The following is a 19,622-nucleotide window of genomic DNA, read 5'->3' on the forward strand; positions in this document are numbered from 1 at the left end:
CTGACCAAGACTTCTCAACATTGTCAAAGTCAACAAAATCAAGGAAAGTCTGGGGAACTGTTGCAGCCAAGAGGAGCATAAGGAGATTTGACTACTAAGTGTAATGTTATATTTGGCATTAGGGAAAAACCTAGAGAATCTGAATAAAGTATGAAGTTTAGGTAATAAGAATGTATTATTTGGTTTATTTTTTTAATGTTTATTTATTTTGAGAGAGAGAGAGAGCAAGTACGAGTGGGTGAGGGGCAGAGAGAGAGGGAGAGAGAGAAGCCCAAGCAGGCTCTGTGCTGCAGAGTCCAAGAAGGGCTCAGTCTCACAAACCATGAGATTATGACCTGAGCTGAAATCAAGAGTTGGACACTTAACCGACTGAGCCACCCAGGCACCCCTTATTTGGTTTGTTAATTGAGGCAATTGTACCATGCTAATATAAGAAGGTAATAATAAGGGAACATGGGTTTGGGATATATGGGAAGTCTCTATATTATCTTCCCATTATATTATTGGAAGGGGGCACCAGTGTCATGTCCTAGAGTCCAAAGGCCCAAACACCTTTGGACTCTAGGACCAAGGGCAGGAGAAGATGAATGTCTTAGCTCAAGAAAAGGAAGAAAATTTGCCCTTTCTGCACTTTTGTTCTATTCAGGCCCTCACGGGTTTGTATGATGCCCACTCACATTGATGGGCATCACATTGATGGGAGTGGATCTCTTTACACAGTCTGCCGGTTCACATGCTAATCTCTTCTGAAACATCCGCTCAGACATCACAAAAGCTGTATTTTATCAGCTACGTGGATACCCTTTAGCCCAGCTAAGTTGAGATATATATATATATTGGGATTAAATTCATTGGATATCCAACGAGATAAGAGACTAAAGCGCTTATTACTAGATGTAAGTCTGTGCTTTTGACTTCTTGCAGAAAAACCAAAGATATTTGGATCTGTTGATTGATTCATAGTTTGCCATCTAAGAAATTCTAATGTAACAGTTCATAATTGGTTACTACTTAGTTTTCACTGATGACTAAGGTTTCTGAGAGTTAAAATTCTGCTAAATGTAGTAAAGACTAATAAAAATTTAAAAAACTCTACATGTAAAAGAGTAGATATATAAAAAATATGTATATAAGCAATGGAAATACCTTTTTTCTTAAAGAAAAAAAAAGACTTAGGTCAAAATCTAAAAGCAAAAGAAAGTTGTAATAAGTTTGTAAAAAAAAAAATCTTAAAAAAAATTATATCTGGTCAGGAGGTCTAAGGTTAAACCTTTAAATTACCCTAAATTATCCACTATCTTACAGACACAAAATAAAAGCCCGGTGGCCTTCCTGGAAAGGTTAAGGGAGGCTCTCATTAATATGTACAGCTATCTCCCCTAATACCCCTGAGGCTGAGACGATTCTAAAAGACAAATTTGTCACTGGACTGGCCAAATATTCAGAAAAAAACTGCAAAAACTGGCTGTTGGTCCAGAAGGGACCCTTGAGGAGCTCTTAAGAGCTGCCAACTGGATATATTACAAGATCAAGAGGAGAATAAAAAAATGAAAAATAATAAAATCTGAGGCCTTAGTGTGGCCTTATGTACTATGTCAGACCAGACTTTCCGAGGTCCTGGCACCAAGTGCCATTTATATGGCCGTTCAGAGCACTAAAATGAGAACGTCCTCAGAGGGGACAACAGAAATGAAAACCCCATAAGCCAGGCCCCTTGCGTGGAGACAACCAGCGGAGATCTGAATCCGCTCGGGGACCTGTATCTGTGAGGCTCAGATAACCATGTCCCTGCAAGGGACTGACGGGGCCTGGGGCTCTTCACCGAGGCTCCCCTGAACCAACTGTCTATCAGAAACCCAGAGCCTCGGGTAACTCTAAATATAGAACGAAAACTGGTTGATTTCCTTCTTGACACCTGAGCTACCTTTTCTGTCCTCCTTTCCACTCCAGGCCAAGTATCCAAACGCAGCATGACGATTAGAGGCATCTCCAGAAAACCTCTAACTAAAGTTTTCTCTCAGCCCCTGGGAGACATGTGGGAAAAACATGTCCTAAGGGCTGTGGAGAAAGTTGGAGAAGAGATTAAGGATGACAGAGAAGGGTTGAAATGGTTGCCTTAATAGAGCCGGAAACAGAATTTCTGACACAGTTGAGGACCTGTTTGAGGCTGGAGTGGAACCAGTCTACGTTCTTAGGTGACTTTCTCTGGCAGTGTTAAAACTGGCAGAACGGACATTTCTAGTTATATTGGCTCATGATTGGGAGACCAAGGGACACAATGAAGAAACTGCGGTGAGGGGTTTTGAGAGGTGGATTGCAGAATCTAGGCTTCGTGAAGCAGGAATTGAGGAGACGAGTTGGTGGGAAGAAATCGGAAAAGTTACAGAGCCTGGAAGGATCGATGACATTGAAGAGTGATACAGCAAGAGAAGCAGAGTAATAAAAGGGGCGATCACAAGATTGGAACCAGAGAGTAGATGTAGAAATTTGAGTCTTCAGACATGGGCAGAGCTGGCTGACAGCCAGGTCTGGTGACAGCCAAGGGTGTGCATGGCCAAGTCAAAATCAGAGAAAAAGCATCAGAACCTTCCATTTTGTCGAAAACCTACTTTTCCAAATATTTTAATTAAGTCTTACTTATAATTTATAATTATACTACATAGTTCCAGTATAAGTAGCATATGTAAATATACACTATATATAATGTATAATTATAGATTGCTTGGCATACCCAGCATGTTTTTAAAAACATAAAAGAAAAAAAGGAAAACTCCACGCATGTATATATAGATAAAAATGACTAAATGAACATAAACCAAAATGTTAGCAGTGAGATTATGGCTGATAATTTTTCTTTTGCGTTTCAAATGTTGTGCAACAGCCAGTAGTATTTCTAAAATCTTAAAAGGCAATGCATTTTATATTTTGAAAGAAAATGGTGTACCCCAAGTGAACTTCGCTCTTTCAGGATATCTCAGGCTTGAAAGGAAGTAATATTCTGAACCATGGAACATATTGTCATGTATTAGTAGAGTACCTAATGCAAATAGTAATTCCAATGAGTCACTTCTTTCCGGCTCGTTTTAAACTATGAGATAGCAATCAGGCCTAATTATTTCAATTTATAAATATTTACTCTCAAGACAAGTTCCTTATGTTCATAATGTTGACTTAATAAATGCAGACTGACATTGATACATTACAAGATTTCCTTTCCTAAGGGTTACGTATTATGTTGAAAGAGCTTCATGAAAGAGAAAACAATAGAGCAGGCAAAGAATGCCTTCTCTGACGACCCAGTTTTAACTGACAACCTCTCCAATAAGCACACACATACATTTCCTATTCCCCTTTCAACTTTACTTCCCTCTAGGCCACTTATTAACATACTGTCTATACCACTGGTATATGTGAAATCTGGTAAACAGATATACACATGTATATTCCTGTGTCTTTGGTATATGTTAAACCAGAATTCCAGTTTACCTGGTTTATGATAGGACATGAGCATTATTTTTTTTTTGTTTCTGTTTGTTTGTTTTTAAATTTGAATGAGAGAGAGAGCAAGCACGTGAGCCCAGGACAGGGGCAGAGGGAGAAGAAGAAGAGAGAAATTCCAAGCAGTCTCAGGGCAGAGCCCAACAAGACACGGGGCTTGATCCCACAATCCTGATGTATGACCTGAACCAAAATTAAGAGTCAGATGCTCAACTGATGGAAGCCACCCAGCCTGAGTATTTTTTTTTTACTTTTTTAAAGCTTCCAGGGTGATTTTTACGAGTAGCCAATATTCTGTATAATCAACTCAGTTAAATCCAAATGGAATTTTGGGAGCCTTTCTCCTCTGTTCCATGAATATCAAAACATAGTCTTGACTGTTAACATTCCTGTCACCTTTGATGCCCCAGCCGTTCTGAATACGTGGTCATTCCGTTCCTGGCTCACCACCAACCAGTAGAAACAACGCTGATGCACCTGTCCTCAGTGTCTGCCTTTTTTGTCTCTCCTTTGGGAAATTTAACTAAACAAATCAACTGAAAACGAGAACAGCGGATGCCTAAGCTCCTTTGAAAAATAAGTAAAGGGCAAATCACATCTCTTAGGTACTTCAAAAAGGCAAAAGAGAAGAAACACCTCTGATGGAAAAGTCACTCTGGCAGTAACTTGTCGAGGGCAGCTTGGAAATGTTTAACGGCGAGCACAAAGCCACAGCTGGCCAGAATGCAGTAATGAGGTGTTCCAGACGCACCGGAGCACCGGCTGGCCAAGCTCATAGAGGCCGCTTCAAGAAGATTGATGGGGGATCATGAAGCAGCAGCTGGAAGGACACCCCTGGCAAACCCAGTTGGATGACGTAAACTATACCTTAAAAAATCACTTTCATGGGCCACCTGGGTGGCTCAGTCCGTTGAGCGTCCGACTTCAGCTCGGGTCACTACAGCTCAGCTCATGATCTCGGGGTTCGTGAGTTCCAGCCCCGCGTCAGGCTTTGTGCTAAGAGCGCGGAACCTGCTTTGGATCCTCTGTCTCCCTCTCTCTCTGCCCCTCCCCTGCTTGTGCTCTCTCTCTCAAACATATATAAACATGAAAACAATAAAAAATCACTTTCTTAACCCACATCATCCTTTTTGTTTTCAAGTTTTGCCTTTGAAATAATCACTGACTTCTAAGAAATTGGAAAGATAATACAGAGAGGTCCCGTGTACCCTCTCAGTTTCTCCGCATGGCTGCACTTTGTGTCACTGTAGGAAACTGGCACTGGTACATGTGTCATGTATGCCATTTCGGTCACGGTGTGTAGATTCATGTAACCATCACTGCCGTTGAGACACAGAACTAGTCTATCATTTTTCATTCCTCTGGGGTAAATGCCCAGAAGTACGACTGCTAGGTCTTCCTGGCAGGCTGATCTTTTTACCAGTGTGTTCCTCTCTGTTTCTGGAAATTTTCTTTGCTCTAAAGATGTTTTTCTGACTAATGTTTGCATGATTCTTATTCTCTTACTTGCAGCCTATCTATATAGTTATAGCTGAATTGGATTTATTATAGACAGTTTATTACTGTGTCATTTTTTTTAACTTTAAAACTCATCAATAGACTTTATTTTTTTAGAGATTTTAGGTTTGCAGAAAAATTGAACAGTGAGTAGAGAGTTCCCATATACCCTCCCTCTCCTTCCCTACCCCACCCCCATTTCCCTGTTATTAGCACCTTGCGCTAATGTGGAACATTTGTTACAGTTGATGAACCTATAATGATACAGTATTATTAACAAAGTCCATCGTTTACATTAGGGTTCACTCTATGTATTGTATATTCTACGCGTTTGGACAAATGCATAATGCCACATATCTGCCATTGCAGTGTTACATAGAACATAGTTTCTCTGCCTTAAAAACCCCCTAGGCTCTGCCTATTCAATCTCCCCCTCTCTCCCAGGCAAATCCTTGGCAACTAACAATTTTTGTACTGTCTCTGTACTATCTGTGCAATCTTGCCTGTTACAGATTGTCATACAGTTAGACTCATACAATATGTAGCCTTTTCAGATTGGCTTCCTCTACTTAGCAACATGCATTAAAGTTTCCCAGACTTCTTTTTGTTTCTTTTTTGGTTCGTTTCTTTTTAAGACTGAATACTATTGCATTGTACGGATGTGTCATAGTCTATCCATTCACATGTTGAAGGACATTTCCATTGCTTCCGAATTTTGGCAATTATGAATAAAGCTGCTATAAACATTCCCGTGCAGTGTGTGTGTGTGTGTGTGTGTGTGTGTGTGTGTGTGTGTAAATTTCCAACTCATTTAGTAGACTCCTAGGAAAATTGCATCCATTTTATTTCTCCAGCAATGGAAGTCTCCTAGCCAGCACTATTTAAAAAGAAAAATCAATTGCATTTTTAATCTGTAAATTTTTCTTTTAATCTGACATTTTTCTTTTACTCTGACCATAATTTCTTTTAATCATAATACTAACCCATCAAGTCTGCTCTCTTTAGCCCAAAGGATGAAAAAAGGGGTAGCCCAGAAAGACAATATCTTTTCAGTATTAGCAATCCCCTGACCTTAATTGAACTACTGTTGTACCCAGAGTGCTAAACTAAGTATCGAAGATACTCTCTGTGCAAAGCCTTCTCACATTCAGAACGAAGAAGTAGAAACTCACTCAATACAGATTCTATAGGACTTATTGTGCTATACCTACATATATATTTTGGTGATAGAAATGAAGAGATTTTTAAAAAGTATTATCTGACTGGCATAGGGAATCATATACACCGCATAATTATGAAAGGAAACTGAGAAAATTAAATGAAGTTAACTGAAAAATAGTTCACGTGGGATTAGATTTCAAAAAGCAAAATTAGTTTATCAAATGATTAGTTCATATTGAATGAAAAATCGTCACCTTATTTTAAGTTCATTCTGAATTTGATGTGTTTTTGCTTAATGTTTACCCTTTAAACCATGAATTTTTTTCTTCAGCCGTCCCTGGTTTCTGTCTGCCAAACTACAGATAAACACTAGACATTCTTAATACAAAGACAGAGTACGCTTCTAATGTGTTAATGTTTATCTCAGGAAAAGGTGACTTTGCTACCACTTACATAATTTAAGTCTGTGCTGTTTTCAGCTACTAATATTTTATACAACTGAGGGTGAAATGCATCTTTCATTTTCTAAAAAAGATTTTTTTAATGTTTATTTATTTTTGAGAGAGAGAAAGAGACAGAGCACGAGTGGGGAGGGGCACAAAGAGGGAGACATAGAACCTGAAGCAGGCTCCAAGCTCCGAGCTGTCAGCACAGACCCCAACGCAGGGCTCGAACCCATGAACCGTGAGATCATGACTTGAACTGAAGCCAGACACTTAACCGACAGAGCCACCCAGGTGCCCTGCATCTTTCATTTTTTTATTTTTTTATTTATTTTTTATTTTTTATTATTTTTTTGCATCTTTCATTTTTTTAAATAAACAATGGCAATATAAATATTCTACATTCATCCTGAAAGTAATAGAAGTCTAATAGAAAGGGAGGAATAAAATCTGCCTGCTTGCATAACACAATGCAAAAGTCATTCAGAGAAATATGCAGATTTCACCCTTCAGTCTCAACAACCTTAATTCTTCAGTTTATTAATAGGATGTGAATCTACTCCGCCCCCGCTTCGTAACACAGCTCAGTTCTGCCCACACCTTCTTCTTTCCAGTTGCCTGCATGAACCACCCCATCGGGATGGATACCAGTGTGCTCAGGCTGCCTGACGCACAGCGTGCCGCGTCTGGTGCCTCTGAGGGCCGGGGAACCTTGGGTTGACCTGGGGGCAGGAAAGGACTGGCACCTCTAACCAAGCCCACCATGGTCTTCCACAGACACTCTGTCCCCTTTCTAGTGTCTGCTTAATCCTAAATGACCAATTTAAAGCAGGGCACACACTGTCCAGATAGTCACGTATATATTCCTTAAGTATTTACTGAGTATCCACTATGTGCCACACCTTGTTTTGGTGTTGGTATGACAGCAGTGAACAAAAGAAATTCTCTCTCATGGAGCTTATATTCCTGTTTGGGATATAGATAATGAATAAATATATAAGGAGAAAGACATACACATATATAATGCAATGGCCACAGTAATAAATGCCACTGAGAAAAGTAAAGCTGAATAAGAAAGTAGAGATGGGCAGGGGGACAGGTCATAGATGTGTCAGGGAAGGCCTGTGTCAGAGGTCAGGTGGTGACCACTGAGTGAAGACCTAAGGAAGACCTAAGAGAAAGGTCATATGGATATGTAGAAAAATAGAGTCCCAGGCAAGTGCAAAGGCCCTGAGGTAGGATCATGTTTGTCACATCCAAAAAGATAAGAAGCCAACATGACTGAGAAAGAGTGAGTGAACGGGGTAGGTAGATGAAGTCTGAGGGGAAGCCAGGGACCTGATCATGGGTAGCTTTAGAGGCAATGAATAGGATATTGGATTCATTCTAAGTCAAGTAGAAAGTTACTGAAAGGTTTTTGCTGTTTGCTTAGATCTGGCTTCTCTTTTCCAGCAACCACCTTGGATTCTGAAGGAAGGACATTCCTTCATGAGGCTCTTCTATGGGAGGGTGGTTATTTGAGAATGAATAATTGTGGTAGAAGTGACAGAAAGAACTGTGCTTTAGAACATACTTTCAATTTAGAGTCAAAAGATTTTGCTGGGCAATTAAATAAATGGTGTGAGCAAAACAGAAGGGCCAAGGGAGAGGCTGAGTTTGTGCGGCTGAGGGACTAGGTGAATGGTATACCATATTCCAAAATGGGCAACACTGGGGGCGGAACAGATATCTAGAGAGATTTCAGGAAACTCCACTATAGTAGACGCTGGAACTTAACATTTTATTTTTTTGAGACAGGTGTATGGCCTTCAAGAATACCCCAAATTCATAAATACCACCATAAGCCTTAATATTTCCCATAATATATAGTAACGTAGCCTCTTTTTAGCCTCTTAAAAATCTCTCCGTTGCTTGAGAACAATTATGCCAGAGGCCAGAGCACCCTCTTGAAATGGTGTCACAGGTGTCTCCTATTCCTCTGTGGGACCACCTGATGCCCCCATCTAGAGTGTGATTGTTCCACAGACAAATTTGACATTTCACTCTAGCGTATCCCACACTTTTCATTGTTAGCTAAAAATTGTTTCAGGCATTTCACTTCGGTCATCAGCATTAGCAGTTAGTTTCCTTTTTGGACACTTTTCAAAAAGAAATCAAATTCGTTTCACCTTATGAGTGTTTCTGAATATGGGACAATGACTCAGCATAAGAAAGCCAAGCGAAGGCAGAATTGCTAAATCAGCTATGAGCATCTCTCACCAGCTGAGTAGATCATCAGGAATATCGACATGCCCATCCCCAAAATATTCAGCTGTATGAATCAGTAAAATTTGAGATTCTTTCAAGTTATGAGCCAGGGAGTCTCACAAATGATTAAAACCATGAATTTTAAATCCAAGAATGCCAATGATCTACTGTCTGAACTTATTACATTCAGTTTCTGCTAATTTGTTCTATATCCTGTATCCTGTTGGTAGAGTTGTGCAGTCTGAGACTCCTCCCCTTCTGCCCTATGATAATGCAGAGCTTCCCCTGCCTACTTTTAAGAATTTGCTAAGAACGTCAATAAAGTTTTAGAAATCCTAAAGAGAACATGTTTGAAACAGAAAAGCCATGGTGCAAGTCCCATCTCTGCCATTTACCAACTGTGTGACTTCCAGAAAGTTGCTTAGCCTCTCTGAGCATGTTTCTCTCTCTTTAGGTGGGGATAATGACACCTAACTTGTAAGGTGGTGGAAAATGAACCAGAATTAGGTCCCTGTGGTAGTCATGAAGAGGCACTACACAGCTCGTCCTTGGAGAGATCCTGCTGCGAGGAACTTAGCTGGCCAACATCTCTGGCTGCCACCTCTGTGGATTCCTTGCACCCTTAGAATATCTAAAATTCTTGTCTCCAAGAACCAATTTTCACCCCAATGGGGGCAACATTGCCCTTGCTGAGGAGACACCCCGGACGGCAACCTGAGTTCTAGTTCTGCACTAACCGATTACTCAACCATTTATAAGTCACTCTCGCTCTTTGGGACTCCGTTTTCTCATCTGTAAAATGAAAAGGTTGAACAACGTGCTGTTGAAACCTCACTCACAGCCCTGGAGTCCTATGAGTTCTGCATGACACTGGTGGACACAGCGTAACTGACTTCTCCCGCCCTCCCTGCTCCACTCCCCACCTACCTTTACAGATAGGACATGTGGTCGCTGTATCTTATCGTGATTGTTAGCTTGCGTGTCAGGCTCCCTCCAAAACAACATGAACTGCTTGAAGACAAAGTCCACATGCATGTGATACAGTAGCTGGCAGGAAGCAGGCACCTGGTCAATATTTGTAGAATGGGCTGCACGGTGTACCTACAGGGTGAACTAGATGCAACTGCCCAGGTTAGACCTTTTGACAGCAAATCTATAGGTTAACTCAGGCTAACTATGGAATTAAAGGACACCTGCTCTGTACCTAGCTCTCAGGTCGGTGTCTGACATGTTGGGCGGTCAAGAGATGTTTAAGGAAGGTAAGCTGAAGGTAAGGAAAGTAAGTAAAGAAGGTAAGTAAGACAGGGAAAAGGTAGACAAATCATATTGTGCCAATATTTTATTTCTTCAAAAATTCCTGGTAACTTGTAAAAGGACTTCAATCTAAAGTGGAACCTGATTGATTATATGAAACGGAGAATGTCGCACGCGCACCTCCTAGAAGAACAGAACCTAAGAACCTGGAGACTGATTTCTCAGAAATGTCTGATGTACAGAAGACCAAGACTTATCCCCTGACCAATGAGCAACTGCCAAGAATCTTTTCCCATTCGCAAGCCATGGAACTCACTGCTTGGACTCTGGCTGGACATCCCCCTCTTTGCACAACTTGCCTATAAATACAGCCTGCTCCAAACCCTCAGCAGACTCACCTGTAGCCTGCAACGTCACGCATTTATGGAATTGCAGTTCCTCTGCTGTTCCCAAATAAACTCAATTTCTGGTAATTTGAGCTTGCCTCAGTTTACCTCTTTATTTAGGTTGATAAACTTTTAGCTATACCAGATTGTTCTCCTATAGACCCAGCAGGTTAGTTAATGAGTTTGGTCAAAACTGGGGATGTAAGCATATTGCCATTGATTTTTTTTTTTTTTTTTGCTCTTTATAGTATATAAATCTATGTCATAAAAATTAAGTAGGAGTAGTATAGATAGCACTTTCTAGCTTCCAAAGGACTTTCTTATCAATTATTTCATTGTAGGCTCCAGAAAAATTTCATATTGTGCAAAAGGTAGTCAAACTAATTAAATTCACTGAACCAGTAATAACCACATTTTCATCTCTTGTAGATATCTTAAGTATTCTTTTCACAGACTGGTTGAGAGTATTCAAAGTTGCCATGGATACAAGATAGCTATACAAGCCATTTGCCATTCCTCATCCTCAGCCACTAGCCCTGTGAATAGACTAAGAAGATGAACGAAGTCTTCCTCATTATCAGCTACTAAGTCTTAACATCATAGAATGCAAGAGGAAGAAGGAATTTTATCTTCTGGTGCAGACAGTCTTAGACACATGAATCCCTAAAACTGACTAGCAAACTTTATGGCTATGAGCATGTTTCTCATGATATTCCATAGTTTTCCTTAGATTATGAAGACAGATGGGCGCCATGATAACAGCCCCCCATTGACCTATGAGATCATAGATCCTGGAGAGGCCAAATGAATTTCCTGGGGTTCTAGAACACAGCTAGTTAGAGGCTGAATTCGATTTGTGGTACTACTAGTTGAATGCTGTTTGCTCATCACCCAAGTGCATGTAGGAGCCATACATTTTTTACCCCAATCAGGGAAGAGCTATATCCCTCTCTTTCTGAAGTTAGAACATGAAAGGGTCTTACACACACCTGCCTGGTTTGTGCTGTTTCCAACATTTAATTAGGATGATTTATTATTGTCTTAATTATACAACCTCAGCAGGAAAGTATAGAGAAAATGAGTCATCTCAAACGGTGAAAATTTGGTGGGTGTGCATTAAAATTTGAATAGAACTGGTAATGTTCCATGATTACAGATTAACACATATATTCAGTTTCCTTGGAAATGGTTGGGCAGAGGAGAATTAAGTAATTGGGAGCAAATCTCATTTGTATCCTGCAACAGCTTTAACTCATATTGTGATATTACGACTTATAAGAAAAAATATGTATTTGGTCATTCAGATGAGGAGAATATATTTCACATCTATATTTGTTCTTCACCCCAACTTCCTGGCTCACAGATCACAAAGCCCTTGGAATTTCCTAAGGATTAGAGTGATAAAGATGTCTTTTGTTATGTTAGTGGGATGACTGAAGGACAAGGGCTGGTTGCCAGTGGAGTCAATCAAGTGTTTAGAGGGTTAGAACTTTCAGTCCCACCCCAGACCTCTGGGGAGGGGAGAGGGATTGGAGGTTGAACCAACTGCCAATGGCCAGTGCTTTGATCAATCATGCCTATGTAAAGAAACCTCTTGAAAAATCCAAAAGAACGGGGTTGACAGCTTCCATGGTGAACATATGGTGATATGGGGAGGGCGATGACTCAGAGAGGCTGGAGGCTCTGCACCCCTTCACACGTAACTTGACCTACGCATTTCTTCCATGTGGTGTGTTCCTGAGTTACTATCTAGTAAGTACGAGAAAATGTTTCCCTGAGTTCTGTGAGCTGCTGTAGTAAATTAATCGAACCCAAGGTGGGGTCTGTCAATGCAGAACCTTCACGTATATAAAAGACAGTAGAAAAGATACTGAAAAAGCTCATAATCATGTAAATATCAAGAACGAATTTTTATTTTTATTTTTTTAAGTATTTATTTATTTAAAGAGAGCGCATGAACTGGGAAGGGGCAGGGAGAGAAGGAGGGAGAGAATCCCAGGCAGGCTGCCCACTGTCAGTGCAGAGCCTGAGGCGGGGGTCAGTCTCATGACCTGAGCCAAGACCAAGAGTCAGACGCTTAACCAACTGAGCCACCCAGGCTCCCTGAGAACAAATTTTTAAAAAGCAACAACGATGGGGCGCCTGGGTGGCGCAGTCGGTTAAGCGTCCGACTTCAGCCAGGTCACGATCTCGCGGTCCGGTCCGTGAGTTCGAGCCCCGCGTCAGGCTCTGGGCTGATGGCTCAGAGCCTGGAGCCTGTTTCCGATTCTGTGTCTCCCTCTCTCTCTGCCCCTCCCCCGTTCATGCTCTGTCTCTCTCTGTCCCAAAAATGAATAAACGTTAAAAAAATAAATAAATAAATAAAAAGCAACAACGTGAAGTTATAAGTGGGAAGATAGAAAATGTTAGTTTAATTATGTGAAATAAGATTTCCTTAGTTTTTGTCTGTGGGAATTTGCCCACATTATCTTGAGTAGCACTTTAAAAAATATATGGTTATATTATCAGCAAGAATACAATGGAAGGATAAACATTAACGGATGCCTAACCTATGTAAGAATAGGAAACAGGTGTAGCTGTTTTTTAAAAAATAGCATTTTACACTTCTGTTCTCACCTTCCTCCATTCTGATCTTTAAATGCCATATATTGTTTCTCGCCACTGTTGGCTCTCAAGAAAAAGATCACGATGCTGCAAAATGAAGCCTTGACAATATTGCTGTGTCTATATGAGAAGTACTGCCAAAATCTCAAAAACTGCAAAGGGGGAAACTGGAAAAGAAAAAGCATGTGTTACTCTATTAACAAATGTCCAAATATTTTCTGGGGAAAGCTGGGGAAAGGAAGCCCCAGCTTCAAAATGAGGAGGACACAGTGACTGCATTCTCCCGAACCAGGGAGCCAACAAATTTCCTCCAAGTGTTGCAGGGAGCACTGCTTCCCATCCTTCTTGAGCCTTCCAGATGCCCCCGAGGGGGGAGTATAGAGAGAGGGAGGTGGAGAAGAGAGAGGCCTTGGGCACCATGCTTCCTAACCAAGGGATAGAGGGGGATGTGGCGGTGAGCTGGCTCTCTGTGCTCCTGTGCTCTGCTCCCTGTCTCTCTGGTAGAAAGGAATTGATGTTGGCAAGCCCAGAATTCGCAGCCTCAGGCTTGGACCGCCGGAAACTTTTGCAGTCCCTTGTATCAGGGCTCTCTGAGGGAAAGGGTTAGAGATAAGGAAGTAAGCAGGGGAGGGTCAGACGCGGTGCGGGGAAGCCAGCCACAGTGTCAGTCATCTGTCTGATGTCCTGGAAGGTGAAGGCAAGTACTACTTCCCTGTCTTGGTTATTTTGCTCCAGCTTTTGGCCATTCAGAAAACAGCCAGAGAGTGTTCAGAGCAGCCACAGAACCAGGGTCTTGAGGACTGGTAATCGTTCAGAAACAGAGACTCTAAAGAAGGTATCACAAAGGGTGATTCCATCAGGCACCGATGCCCAGCCTACTCTGTGCAGGGCCCAGTGGTGAGAGCTCAGAGGGGAAACACAAAGGGTAACACTGACTTCTTTCCCTATCCTAACATCTGACTATGACTTGCTGATTCTGGAACTGCGAGTAACCCCAAGCATTCCTGCTAGACTAACTGAGAAGAGGGGTGCCCATCTAGAGGGAGGGCTTCTAGGATGGCCATTGTGCTAGTCGTGGGGGAAATGGTGGGCTGAGGAGACATGGTTTGTGCTTGCCATGCTTCCCCTGCAGCCTTGCACTATTGATCAGGTCTCGCCACCTGCCCTCCCAATAGGACTTTGTTTTGGCCGGTCTCTCTGGCATCGTGCCTTATTTATTTGCAGAGTTGTTACTCTGGCCGATGAGAGCCAAGAAGCAGGCCAGGGTTTTGCCAGTCATGCTGAATCGGCCATCCTTCCTCCTCACAACTTGCATTTTTACTGGGAGTCCCAAGTGTGGGGATGGGAAGAAGGGGGGCTTTCTGCTGACGGGTGAAGATTTTTCCCCCAAACCAGGGCTTCTCACCTGCTTTGTAAGCCTCAGCCATGGAAAGCATTTTCGCTCTGAGTCCACAGCATAGCCCAGGCTGAAAATAATCTAGACCTGCATTGTTGACAGGCCAGGGAGAAGAGGCCAGGGGGAAGGGACCCCGGAGAACCACACTCTGTGTGCTCCCCTTTTCCTTTGTGCCAGTATGTGTACCGAGTGAAATCAGGATACCATCGCAGGCAGTTTGGGAGGGGAAAAGCTATCAGGGAATGCAGAAGGGGAAGGGACCGAGGGATCTCACACGTCTTTCCATAATGCTGATGCTTGGACGCAATAGGTAGATGATAAAGGAGTGAGGGGCACACTGCGGTGCTTGGTCACAGTCACCCCTCCTCTCTCGTCTCCTGAGGTATGGGCCACAGTGCACGTACAAGCAGGAATTAGACTTGAACGAGCATAATTCAGTGCGTGTTGATGCTTATAAGATCTGCTCCTTCTGAGAACCTGAATTTGAGTCTAACAGAGTCCAGTTTACATATGTTTAATACTTGAAGTGATCTTTTCAACTTTAGACTTGACTTTCTTTTTTAAGAATTAGATGACAATCTGAACTGATAGTACACAATAACCTATGTGAAATTTACCAAATCCTTAACATACAGGCACACATGCCCAACCAACTATAAATAATATTGAGCACACTTCTGGTGTTAGAGTCAACCTCTTCTAATTTGGAAATTGGAAAAAAAAAAAAAAAAAAGACCCAGGCATACCTAGCTAATGGGATAAACCTTTTCTCCCATCCTAGTTTTTGTTTGTTTGTTTTACTGAGAGAGAGAGAGAGAGAGAGAGAAGAGAATCCCAAGCAGACTCCATACTTCGCACAGAGCTCAATGCGGGGCTCAATCCTGCGAACCTGGGAACCTGAGCTGAGCCGAAATCAAGAGTTGGACGCTCAACTGACTGAGCCACCCAGGCGCCCCTATACAAATGCCTTTCTAAGGATACCAATTTGGTAGCTGCATTCCTCAATTCTTTTTTTTGTGTGTTATAGCTAGAAAAACTATGTGCAATATGGATATAATAAAGAAGCAGGGAAAATAGAATCACAGAATTTGTGAGACAGATGCTTGGAAATGATTTCCGTGAAGTTTTACTAGATTCATATGCTTCAGGCACTGGGAAGAGTAGCTTTAGTAAACATGTAGGGTATTGATGTCTGTCTCTAACTCAGAGGGATCTGCAACAGAGAAATGAGTTCATCAAGGGATGAAGTCAATACTGTAGCAGTTCCATGAAGAGTTACAAAATATTCAGGACAATTCGTTTGTAGCCACAATATAATGCTAACAATTTTCAAGTGTAATGGGTATTGTACTCCTTAAATACATACTGTAGAATTTCAAATATATTAGCAGTGGTCTTTAGGTTAATAAAATCTTGTTGCAATGATACAAGGAGACTCTATTTTCCGTCTAAGGAAGTTCCATGACAGAGTCTCTTAGGATTTTTTTTTTTTTTTTTTTTTTTGGTACAGGCTCAGCAGTGCTTGTCATGTGCTTATGAAAATGTAGAATAGTTTTGAGTCAGAATGATGCCAGTGTAAAAAGGGTCAAGTCAATACTAATTTGATGTATGCATGATTGCCCACCACTTAACCAACGATTTGAGTTGACTAACTGATTCAATTTTGCATATTGTAATAACACTATTCCTTAGTGTTATTATAGGCAAGTACATTAAGATGTATTAAGGCAAATACATCTGCATTGTGTATTTAGATTTGGTAAAATTGGAGGATCCTAGAAACTGGTTTCAGGATACTTTTCTTTTGATTTAGGGAACTGTTTACACCTGAAGAGAATGGTAGCTTTCATGAAGGACAAAGAAATAACTACATTACTCACCCCCCCCACACACACACACCCCTGAGATCCTTGAAACAAATATAGTTTAAGAAAAATTATCTTGCAAACAATTGAATCCTTGAGATGCTTCCACATCTTTTGTTTCTTTATTTGATTTCTCTGACACTTTCTAAGGACTACCAAATCATGTTAATATTTCCTTTTATATACTGCAAAATTGCCATGCCTATAATCAGTTGTTACTCTCTCCTTGTCTTTCTCTCCAGGTTTAAGATCCTTTCCGGCATTAAGTCTGAGACTTAAGAAGAATCAATTAATTTTATGAGTTCCCTGTCCTTAAGAACTAGCAATAAGCATTGCATAAATGCTGTTTATTAGGAAGGGAATTTGGCATTAAGAAGGACTAATCCTGACAGAAAATGTAAAGCACTGAAATGAAAGAAAATGATAGATTGCTTAGATAATATGTTTACAGATTGTTTTTCCATATCACCACACAGTATTTCTAATTCAAATCTATTTTTGACAAGGTTTCAAATTACTTCTCCTGTAAGTTCATTTCGTATTTTTATAAAGTATATACTAGCCAGGCTTATTTTTTCTGCAGTAATATAAAGTCAGGCTGTTTGATGAAAAACACGGTTCGTTTACTTGCTGAGATCTAACCAATATGAGAAAAATTGCTATGAGAACATTTTTGAGTACAGAATGCCTTAAGAGTGCCTAAAAGTACTTGCATAGCCTTCACCGCAACAAATTCTACTAATATAAAATGAAAGCATACAACTGAGTCATGACCAGTTGAAATTCATTTTTTTCCATTATGGCAGAATTTACTACGGTAAATAAAGATGAGGAAATACTCATTTTTAGTGGGCAATAATAAAATTTATTTCACATTAGGAGAACTGCATATCAGTGAGAGGCGCTTTCTAGGAAGCAAGTTGAAATGCAACTTTAAAACAGTGTTCTAGTAGGTATAAGTAAGTCCAGAAATGCTTAATTTGGAAAGCATTTGACTGGAAGTTGTGAAAGGTCAACAAAAGAAAAAAAAAATCTAGGACAAATCTTGTCCTCAGGTTTGTACTTGCAAATCCCAGTGAAGCCAATGGAAAGTTTATGGAGATATCTGAAAGGCACATTTGGCCTAGTTCAGAAGCTCTATTAAATTAGTATTTTAATACATTGTCCTAGTTAAGTCTTGTCTTTATGGTCCTTTTAACAGTGCTTTAGCCAGGGTTCATCCATAGCTTACTCAGAAATCACAGAAATGAGGATAGGCTAACAGGATATTTGACCTTTTACTCAACTTTAAAGATACTTTGACTCCCTAGCCCCTCACATCCCAAAGACAAGAAAAAAACCTATATGAAGAAATTCATAGGTCCAAGGCAAGCTTTGTGGTTTTGTAATGCTCATACAGTGGGAAGTATAAACAGATGTAAAATGTTTAATAATGATGGTTAGCTTGGAAGAATTTAGTCCCTGAAACGAAACTGTATATATAGCTGACAACATCTGATGTTACAACTCTTGTTATAAATTTAACTTTATAATATTGAGTATTTAAATGTCATTGTAACTATTCCCTTGTGATACAAGGAGGAAGTCAGGTAACAGGTAACCTCTAACTTCTTGTGATCTGCATTTACAGAGCCTCTGTTTTAGAAATTTTTTCAATGGTTATTTTTATTTTTATTTTTATTTTTTGAGAGAGAGAAACAGAGCGTGAACAGGGGAGGGGCAGAGACAGAGGGAGACACAGAATCTGAAGAAGGCTCCAGGTCGTGAGCTGTCAACACAGAGCCCGACTCGGGGCTCGAACTCACAAACTGCGAGATCATGACCTGAGTCGAAGTTGGATGCTTAACCGACTGAGCCACCAAGGCACCCTAAGCCTCTATTTTGTCCTGGTGTTGCCTTAGTACACGGCAATGGACCTTGTCAATAGTACCAGATTTGGTTTCGGAAATGCAGGAGCAAAGCATCAGTTCATGACATTCTGGAGTCAGTTATCAAAGATTTGATTCCCTCAAAGAGGTGCATATTGATAAGCATTCACCGTCAGCCTTCAGACTTGTCTTTGCAGATAGGACCAAGGAGGTTTCAGGGACATATCTGCTAAGAGAAGAGGGAGCCAGGTTGAGACAATCTCTGCTCAAAACCAAGCCTTGTCTTGAAAAGAAAATTTGGACCAGAGACTCTGGAGCCAGATGGACTGAGTTCATATCCCTGTTCTATCACTAGATCTGTGACCTCAGTTACTTTGCTTAACCTCTCTGGGCCTTAGTGACCTCATCCCTAAAAATATGGACACAGCAGCAGGACTTGGTGAGAATTTAGGAGTTCAAATATCTACAGTATTGTTTTTCTCACTTCAGCTCCCATTATTATTTTATATTAAGTACTCTCACTTGGATTTGTGTCTTAGTCCAGCTCCTCACCTCCCCATTGGAATAATGTAAGGGGACCTGGATGGCAGAAAGGATGTGTAGAGGAAGAAAGAGATGGGATAAGAAAAACAAAGACCCGTTTCAGTAAAAACTGTGAGCTCCCCTGCGCCTGTTACCTCTTGATAACTATCTAACATTATTTCACAAAAAGGAGAGAAAGGACTTCTTTCCACTATGTGGGCAGTGCCCAAACAGTATCCAGCCATTCACATAAGAGTCAAGTGGGCCCCGGGGGAACCTGCCAATGGAGGAGAGTGATGTTGGAGAAGGGGGAGGAAACCAGATGCCGCACTGCAAAGCTCTCTGGTTCAGAGCCCTCTTGAGACACATCCAGGGGCAGGGTCTCCGCAACGTGGCCAAGAATCGGGGGGAAGATTTTAAGAAGTTGTCAGAAATGTATCAAATCACGAAATGTTTCTCGCACATCTGTTACGCACCAGGCATTGTGCTGGAATTGGCGACACAAAGATGATGGTGACGTCAAGTTACTCAAGTTCCTGCCTGGATCATCCATGGACCCAGATTTTTAAGAGCTCAGAGGCAGCTCAGGCCCAGGCACTCTGCGACTGTACACGAGGGGACCCACGGTTGGGGACACCAAGGAAAGATGACTGTAGGCGTGAGCCCAGCAGACGGAGATTTCAGAGAGAGGGCGCTCTCCAAGGGCAAGAAAATGAACTTTTTGTTTTACATCTACACTTGCGCCTTTAACTAAGAGTCTCTGAAAATACCGATGGCACAAATTGAAGTCCTGCTTTAAAACCCAACCGATCAGTCACCTGTGACGTAGGCATCGAACTACTCCTAACATCACCGTTTCAAAAATGGCTTAATACTACCAC

The 19,622-nt window shown here is 41.2% G+C and overlaps 2 long non-coding RNA genes across 2 annotated transcripts in view; one reads left to right on the top strand and one right to left on the bottom strand.

The window, feature by feature from the left end:
- LOC147572096 (uncharacterized) overlaps positions 1-12,332 on the bottom strand; it is a 56,491-nt gene extending 44,159 nt beyond the window's left edge. Inside the window, exon 1 of the long non-coding RNA XR_015246922.1 lies at positions 9,774-12,332. This is a non-coding gene — a long non-coding RNA (uncharacterized LOC147572096). The remainder of the gene's footprint in view (positions 1-9,773) is intronic.
- Positions 3,536-10,578, top strand: LOC147572097 (uncharacterized). Its single transcript, XR_015246927.1, has 2 exons — positions 3,536-4,460; positions 9,301-10,578. It is a non-coding gene; the product is annotated as an uncharacterized LOC147572097 (long non-coding RNA).
- Positions 12,333-19,622: the final 7,290 nt, after the last annotated feature.

This window comes from Puma concolor, chromosome F2 (assembly GCF_028749965.1).
Source record: "Puma concolor isolate L17-30 chromosome F2, mPumCon1.1.hap2, whole genome shotgun sequence".
NCBI classification, from domain to species: domain Eukaryota; kingdom Metazoa; phylum Chordata; class Mammalia; order Carnivora; family Felidae; genus Puma; species Puma concolor.